General features: G+C 44.3%; 1 long non-coding RNA gene across 1 annotated transcript; it reads left to right on the top strand.

Moving 5' to 3' along the window:
• The first annotated feature begins 4,412 nt into the window (after positions 1-4,412).
• Positions 4,413-8,565, top strand: LOC110197370 (uncharacterized). The gene is made up of 3 exons (XR_002321468.2): positions 4,413-4,509; positions 6,956-7,166; positions 8,009-8,565. It is a non-coding gene; the product is annotated as an uncharacterized LOC110197370 (long non-coding RNA).
• The last annotated feature ends 421 nt before the right edge of the window (positions 8,566-8,986 follow it).

An 8,986-nucleotide genomic window follows, 5' to 3' on the forward strand; every position in this document is an offset into this window, starting at 1 on the left:
TCTGTTACATGAAAAAGACACTCCATCTCTTAGCTCCAAGCATTTTCTCTGGTTGTATAGACTTTTATGTGTACATATTGTCACAAACACAACTGGAATGTACCTCCATGGGAACAGGGATTATTTATTTGTCTCCCCAACACCTAGCAGAGTAACTGGCATACAGTAGACATTTAATAAATACTCATTAATTGATGAATTGATTTTGATGTCCCAGAAAATGACAAGATAGCTGATTGTTAGAGAACTTCCACCCTTTTATACCAAGGAGGAGGAAGACTAGGTAACCTGTCAGTCTACAAAGAATGGTCGGGGCCATCCAAAGACAATGCATTACAACCATCTTTTGCCTAGTGGGGAGTTAATCAGACTTCCCAATGAACAGCATAGAGGGATATAAAAGATTCAAGGAACTGAGCTTCAAAGAGGACCTGTCCATGAGTTGCAGATCACAGCCCATGTGGTGAGAATCTTGGTCAAACTCCAGATTGAGGGGAACCCCATAGGGTCCCAGGAGGGATCCCAGTTCAATTCAATAGGTATCTGTCAATCACCTACTCTATGCCAGTCATTGGGGCAAGCACTGGAAATACAGTACTAAAGAAAATAGTGTGGAGGGCATGGGGGACTCTGCCTGGATAGGGCAGAAAATAATAATTTAGAAACCCAGCACTTTAGCCACAGGTGTCTCAAGGGAACAGAAACCAAATATACAACCTGACATAATAAGGGCTTGCACTTATACCATTCCACCTGGGCCATCTGTGGGCCCAGACTTGAAACTGCAGACCAGTAGGCTTGAAAATATCAACTTGCCAGAGAGGATGAGGAAGTTGAGAGTACAGAAGTAACCAGCTTACTCCTCTTCCTAGGGCTGAGAACTTCCTGGGGATGTTGGTACACAGACGATAGAGTACTTATAACATCTAGTTTGCATGGTATAAGTAAGTTTCTCCCATTCCAATCCATTCTCCATTCAACCATTAAAGTGATTTTCCTAAAGTATAGATCCGACTACATCATCTCCCTACTCAATAAACTTCCTATTGCCTCCAGGATCAAATACAGAACGCTCTGTTTGGCAGCCAAATCCCTTCAAAACCTAACCTTCTACCTTTCCAGTCTTCTTACACCTCACTCCCAACATGTACTTTTCAATCCAGTGACATTGGCTTCCTGCATGTTCCACAAACAAGACACTCCATCTCTTAGCTCTGGGCTTTTTCTCTGCCCATCTCCCATGCCTGGAATCTGCTCTCTCTTTAACTCTACTGCTGGTTATCCTGGTCTTCCCCTCCCAGATTGATTTTTTTTTAAAGTAGGTAATAGGGGCCATTCTCTGTCTCATTTCTTACCTAGCCTTAATCACTGAATGGGCAAACTGAGACCTGGGAAAGACTTTAGCTTAAAAAGGCCAAGGTCTCGCACTGCATCCAGAGCCATCTCCAGTCATCCTGATCTATATCTTGGCCCTGGACCCAGATGGCTTCAGAGGAAAAAGTGAGGCTGGTGACTTTGCACAGCCCTTCCTCACTTAAATCCAACTCACTTGCATGTCATGGCATTACCTCCCTGATGTCATGATCCTTTTTGAGAATGGACAAAAGAGACCCTAAAATCCCATTTTTTAGAGGAAGCTTCCCCCAAACCCTCTTAATTCTAGTGCCTTCCCTCTATTAATTATTTCCCATTTATCTTGTACATAGCATATTTGTATGCAATCATTTGCATGTTGTCTCCCCCATTAGATTGCGACCTCCTTGAGGGAAGGGATTGTCTTTTGCCTCTTTTTGCATCCCCAGCACTTAGCATAGTGCCTGGCACATAGTAGGTGCTTAACAATGTCTATTGATTGATTACTGTGTTATTGTATTATATGTAGATATGTATTTGACATGCTTTGCACATAACTAAATACACAATTATAATCTGATAGATATTGTCCATAGGTACCCAGTCTAATTTTCAGTGCCTGGTTAACTGGCAAAAGGAGTGTGTGTGCGTGTGCATGTGTGTGTGTGTGTGTGTGTGTGTGTGTGTGTGTGTGTGTGTGTACACACATGTATTTATGTGTGCATATATATACACATACATACATATATACATAGAAAGACAGAGAGGGGGGAGAGAGAGAGACAGAGAGAGAGAGAGAGAGAGAGAGAGAGAGAGCACAAATGTGCTATTTGGAAAAGTTTTTCCTAAAGCTAGGGGTTTGAGATTCATGCACCAATCAGAAAAGATTCATTTTCCCAGAATGCCATAAGGCAGTGATGCCGAACTCAAATAGAAAGGAATCCCTGCAATCTCATATATAGTTAGAAAACCATAAATTAGCATTATCTATGTTGTATTTTAATGATATTGTTAAACATTTCCCAATTACATTTCAGTCTTGTTCCCTTGAGAGTTTTGCAGACCTTGAGTTTGACACCTAGGCCATAAGAGATAAGGCTGAGATGTAGAGGCTTTGGAAAGAAGGAAAGCCATGTGCAGAAACAGTAGTAGGCGCTTGTGGTGAGGACACAGTCCCAGTAGTGGTGTCTGGCTCTTCATGACTCCATTTGGGGTTTTCTTGGCAAAGATACCGGAGTCATTTTGCCATTTCCTTCTCCATCTCATTTTACAAATGAGGAAACTGAGGCAAACATGATTAAGTGACTTGCCGAGGATCACACAGCTAGTAAGTGTCCGAGTCTGGATTTGAACTCAGGTCTTCCTGACTCAAAGCCCAGCACTCTATCCACTATGCCACCTAGCTACCTCTTTATGTTAGTTCAAGTGGATAAAGGGCTGCCCTTAGAGTAATGAAGGTCTAGTTTTAAGTCCTGCTTTGAAAGATACTGGCTTCAGGGGGGCTAAATGGTGCAGTAGATAAGGCACCAGCCCTAGAGTCAGGAAGACTTGAGTTCAAATCTGGCCTCAACACTTATCAGCTGTGTGACCCTGGGCAAGTCCCTTAACCCTAATTGCCTCCAAAATAAAATCAAAAAATAGAAAAATACTGGCTTTGAGACTCTGGACAAGTCAATCAGCCTCTTAGGGCTGCAGGTAACTCTGTAAGTCTATAAACTGCAGAGAAAGTGTTCTGACCTGTGTGTTAGCAGCAGAAGTTTCTTCACTGGCACCAATTAAATTGTAGGTCCAGTTCCTATCCCCTGTCTATTTATTGTTTCCCCCTCTCCTTCACAGTAGGGATTATCTGAGTTTTTTATGTATATTCCCCAATGCATATCACAATGCCCCGCATAGAGTAAACAATTAATGCATTCTGATTGGTTGACAAAAGCAATAATCAGGGAACAGTTGGTTTGGCTCACTAGCTGTCTCCCAGCTACAGGGAATAAAAAAAGCCAGAATCTTTTCTCTCCTTAACTCCCTCTCTCTAGAAAGAAGAAGAGTTGGGAAATGAATGGTCGGGACAGGCATGGATGACTTCTCTTTGATCTGGAATGGAGTAGGTGTTAGGGGCTCGGTACTCTGAGTCAGCTCTTTGCTGTCTTTCTGGCTCAGCCCCTCAATCCTGATCATTATTGTCTGTAATTACAACGACTACAGTCCCAGTCACAGGTGCCGTGGAGTGGGGGGTGGAGAAGGGCCCCTAATGAGGAGAGGTGCCTCCCTCACACTGCCCTGTGCTTCCATATGGCTTGTGGCAAGATGGAGTCCCTTCTTTCTTTTCCAGAGTTTTCCTCCAAGTTCAAATGGCAAACGTTTCTGTGACTTCTGGGTAAAAGTCTGTTTCGTTGCCATAGGTACTAAAAGAGTCTTGAGCATATAGGAGAGAAAGGGTTACATTCAGAAATGGAGAGCTGCCACCCTCCAACCGATGACTGGCTTGATGGTACCAGATGGAGGGTGAATCGCCCCAAAGGGCTGGGCTTGGAGCAGTTCACATTAAATTAAGGAACATGCCAAGGAAGTCGTGCCTATTTAGACTGACTGATCATAATTTTCAGCATAGCTGAATGACGTGAGGCACTTTGAGCTCAGGGGTGGAAGAAGGAGGAAGACTCAGGAGGTAGATATTGCTAAAAGAGTTGTCATTTAACTGTTTATGTGCCCCAGGTTAATATCCTCCAAAAATAGCCCACCATTGAAAAGGGACATAGCAAGGTGGACAGATTTACAGGACATGACCTGGAACAGAGGCTAGGCAGGAGGCTGTCTGCACACCTTTACTCTTCCATCATGGCCCCAGGAGGCAGAGAAGGCTTAGAGGCTAAGGATGAATTATTATGTGCCTTGACTCCAGTTCACAGCATGACATTCACCAAATATGACCTTTCAACCTTGGCATCCAGCTTCACCAGCTGCCAGCGGGTACACTCTGCATCAAGCCCCAGGCGTGGCAGAAGTGTTCATCCAGGGCCATTTGCCACTTGGTGGCAGATTGTGTCCATAAGGGAGGGGGAGGGCTTTGCTCTGGCTGATAACTGACATTTCCTCAGGCTTTGACTCTGCATTCCACCTAGCCGCGGCAGGAACAACCACGCCTTGCCAGTGTGCCAGGTAACCCCCAGAGAAGTCCTGTTTTACCACTAAGGAAGTCCAAAAGTGGGCCCGGGAGCACAGGATAGAATGGACTTTCCACCTAATGAGTCACCCTCAAGGGGGTGGCATGAAGGCACACCGGGATGAGCTGTGAAAGACGCAAATAAAATGGCTTTTAGGTGACCAAGACCTATAAGGCTAGGGAGAGGTAGGTGGCAATTTAGGCTCTTAATCAGCATTATTACATGGCTCATCCTCCTCTTTGGCTAGGACTTCTGGGTCTAGGAATCAGAGGTAGACGAAAAGGTTCACAGCTTTAGAACCAGAAGGAACCTCCAGAAGTCGGTGAGCCCAACCCTCTCGTTTTACAGATGAGGAGGCTCTGGGAGGGGAAGTGGATGCTCCCAGCAGGTTCTCTGAGGCTTGTGCCGGTGGGGACTCCCAGTGGCTCTCCACTGCGGAGACCAGGGCAGAGGAGGGAGGGACAGCTCTGTCCATCCGCTGTAAGCCCCACTTTTCAGGAGCCTCCTGCGCCGGGTTGCAAGGACGGGAGCGGCCAGAAGGTGGGGGCCTTGCACTGTGGTCCTGTACACTGGTCCGGTCTGGGTGGGGTCGGGCTGATCTGGCTGGGCTAAGCGGAGCACTTGCTGGTGGAACTCAGGCTGCTCAGACGTGAACCCCGGCGTAGCCTGGGACCTGAGAAGGGTCTAAGGATTTAGGGGTTGGGATGCCCGGACTAAGCCTCCCTCACCTTCCTTTCTACCTCCTCTTTCCCGTGCCTCCTTTCTTTCTCCCGTCCCTCCTCCGCCCCCCTCTCCTCTCATATTCTCCATTCTCTCCCCAGCCTCTTTCTTCCCCTTCCTCTTCTTTTCCTTTCGATCCTCTCTTCTCTCTCGCCTGGTGGTCTGGAAGTTAGAAAAGCTGAGTTTTTATCTGTGAAAAGAGGAGGGTGGGTGGACTAAATGATCTGTAAGGTTCCTTCCAGCTCTGACATCCACGTTCTGCTACACCTCCCCCAGTCTCAGAAAAGGTGTAAGTGCTTCTCTGAGCTGAAAGAGACTACCTAATTTAACCTCTTACTCTACAGAAAGGAAAATTGGGACCCAAAGAGGGGAGGTCATTCGCCAAGGTCATCTCATCGAAATTTTCAAAAACAGATTGGACATGATGCCCTCTAGCTGTGAGAGTCTGTGTGACAAGGTTCCTTCCACCTACACCAGTCTGTGAATCAGGGTGAAGCGCTCCCCTCCTTGGGCACTGTGGCCTTTCCTCTGGAGGTGACCACTTCTTCCTTCTTCCCATTTCCCCCCTGCCCATCTACCTTCTCTGGGGAGGTATGACTAAACAGTCTTATGAAATAAATCTGAGCATTTCAATAGAGTGAATGCTCAAGTCAAATGAATGTTCTCACAAAAGAAAAAACAAAATTTTAGGAAGATTTTGAGGCACAGAATCCCAGGATTAGGGAATCAGACCTCATTTGCATAACTATGCTCTGTGCTGGACACCACATTTTAGAAAAGCTGGATTTTAGGATAAGCTGGAGTTGATTCAAAGGAGGGGGTGGAATAAGCATTTATATACCACCTACTACGGGTCAGGGACTGACTGTGTGCTTATTAAATTTTATCCTCACAACAACCCTGCAAGGTAGATGCTATTATTGTCCCCATTTTACAGTTGAGGAAACTGAGGTTATGTGACTTGCCCAGGGTCACACAGCAAGTTTCTAAGGTCATGTCTGAACTTGGGTCTTTCTGATTCAAGGTCCAGTACTCTACCTACTGCTACAGGCAAACCAGGAGGGAGAGGTGACTGGATGGACACCATGCTGTACTAGAACTGGTTAAAGAAATTGGGGGTATTTGGCTAGAAGAAGAGAAGACAATGGGGATATGCCAGTGAGCTCTTCCCACAAGCTCCCCACTAGGCAGCTCTTAGCATCACCTTACCATTCTTTCCTCCCATGAGGAGTCACCTTATACATATGCAGCAGCATGCAAAGCACCCTAGGCCTAGAGGTCCAGGTTATATACATTCTATATTCCAGCCAAACTAAGGTCCCCAAACTCAACTCCATTTCTTAACTCCATGCATTCAAGCACTGTCCCCTGTGTCTAGAAACAAAGCCCTCTTCCTTTCTGTCTTCCTTATCTTCCTTTAAGGCTCAACTCAGATGTTCCTGAGAGTCTTTACTGGTACCTTTACCTGAAAGTCTTCTCTCCCTTCCCCTCAAATATTACTAGAGCACCTGGTCTGTGTCTTTTCCCCATCACACTCCCTATCTGTGTAAATGTCATATCTTGCCCCTATCTACATTTCCCCCAACCAGTCAATGTAAACTCCTTCAGGAAAGGGAGTGCTACTTTTGTTTTTGTATCCCCAACACCTAGCATGGTACCTTGAACATAGAAAGCGTCTAATAAATGTTTGTTGAATTTGATTTTTTTTCCTTTTCACTTAGCCCCAGAAGGAAAAGCAAAATGAAATGGATGCAAGTTGCAGAGGTAGATTTTGGCTCAAAGTAAGGAAAAACTTCTAACAACTGGAGAGCTATCCAAAGGTGGAATGAATTACCCAGGAAGTAGTGAGTTTCACAACACTGGAAGTTTTCCAGTACCAGCTGAACGGTGGACGACCTATGGGAGATGTTATAGATTCCTGCTCAGGAGTGGGTAAGAATAGATAACTTCTGAGGTTGCTTTGTCCTCTGAAATTCGATAGATATACAAAAATTAAAACTACTCCAAAATACAATGGGCTTCTTTTGAGGAGTTCAAGTCCCTAGTGCTCTGAGATTCTAGGATCTGATTTCAAGCACTCCATTAATTAACCATTAGGTATTTATTAAGAGCCTAAAAATCAATCAATAGGCATCTACCATGTATGAGGCACGGTGTTGAGTGCTAGGACAATGAAGACAAAAATGAAACAACTCTTACCCTTAAGGATCTTACCTTCTACTGGGGAAGACAACATGTCCACACTGTTAAGTGTAGAAGGCCCAAGATGTTGTGTACTCCCCCTCTGATTAACGTAATGTAATCAGTGTAAGAACAGGATGAAATTAAAAATGTGTAAACAGGGTGGTTTATGGCTTATGGTCTTTTAATGAAGTATGAAATTCAATTGGGTCAAGAAGGGAATAGCTGATTGTCTAACCAAACAGGCTAAGCATGCCTCTGGGGGTTTTAAATGGGTGGAGGAATTTCAGCAGAAGGACAGAGCAGCAACCATGCGACCAAATGGTAGATCAGAGCTGGAGGCAGGCGAGTCCCCAGAGAGGGGATTTACCTTTGGGTGACCAGCAGGAGACAAAGCCTCTAACCAGGCGCACAGAGAGCGGCCCGCTGAGTGCAATCCAACGCAGACAGATGAAGGACAGAGAACCGGGAGGGGTTCCGCTCAGTCTCCAGGCCACCAGTGGAATTCCACTCTTTTGATCATTTTTTTCCCCCACTTACATGGTGAGGCCCAAAAGGGCTCTCCCTTAGAACATGAACTATTATCTCTTTAGCAGCAATGGGGAGATGAAGTACCTGGCCCCAGACTAGAAAGCATTGGCAGTGCTGGAGCAACAATCAAAAAGACAGACTGAAAAGGAGACACTGAAAGGAAGTCTGAGCCATGACCAAAACGAGAGATGGAGGGGAGGCGTCGGTGCTGCAAGCATCTCAGAAGGTTCAGATCGACTGGTGGTGCTCACTTCTTCCAAGATTCTCTGTGCCTCTCTAGAAACAGACACTGTAACACACTCTGCTTGATTTCTTTATATTATAATTTTTTTGTTAAATATTTCCTAATTACATGTAAACAAAATTTAACATTCTTTTTTTAAACTTTTGAGTTCCAAATTCTCTCCCTCCCTCTTACTCCTTCCTCTCTTTCAAAAGGGCATGCAATTTGATACAATTATACATGTGAGGTCATGCAAAACATATTTCTATATCATCCATGTTGCAAAAAAAAAAAAGAGAGACAAAAAACCCAAGAAAAATAAAGTTTAAAAAAGTATGCTTCAATCTGCATTCAGGGTTCATCAGTTCTGTCTCTGGAAGTAGATAGTATTTTTCATCATGGATCATTGTCTTGATCAGAGTAGCTAAGTGTTTCACAGTTGATCTTCCTTACAATGTTGCTGTTACTGTGCACAATGCTGTCCTGGTTCTGCTCACTTCACTTTGCATGAGTTCATGTAAGTCTTCCCAGGTTTTTCTGAAACCATCTGCTTGATTTCTTTTTAACCTAAAACATTTCCTTTATCCTGATTCTTGCCTCAAACAGAAGTTAGCTAAAAAAACAAAAACACCCAAACCTCTACCTAAATGTTGGAGATTTTTCTAACTAGGAGCTCCAAGCTAATGTGTATTGATTTAATTAATACTTATTTATATATTATATATAATAATATTAATTAACATATTAATTTCTTTTCATCTTATGTAAACTCTATAAGGAAGGAATCTGAGGGCCATTATTTTGCCCTAGGCTAAAA

Source organism: Phascolarctos cinereus, unplaced genomic scaffold, assembly GCF_003287225.1.
Source record: "Phascolarctos cinereus isolate Bilbo 61053 unplaced genomic scaffold, phaCin_HiC Scaffold_2;HRSCAF=192, whole genome shotgun sequence".
Classification (NCBI taxonomy): Eukaryota; Metazoa; Chordata; class Mammalia; order Diprotodontia; family Phascolarctidae; genus Phascolarctos; species Phascolarctos cinereus.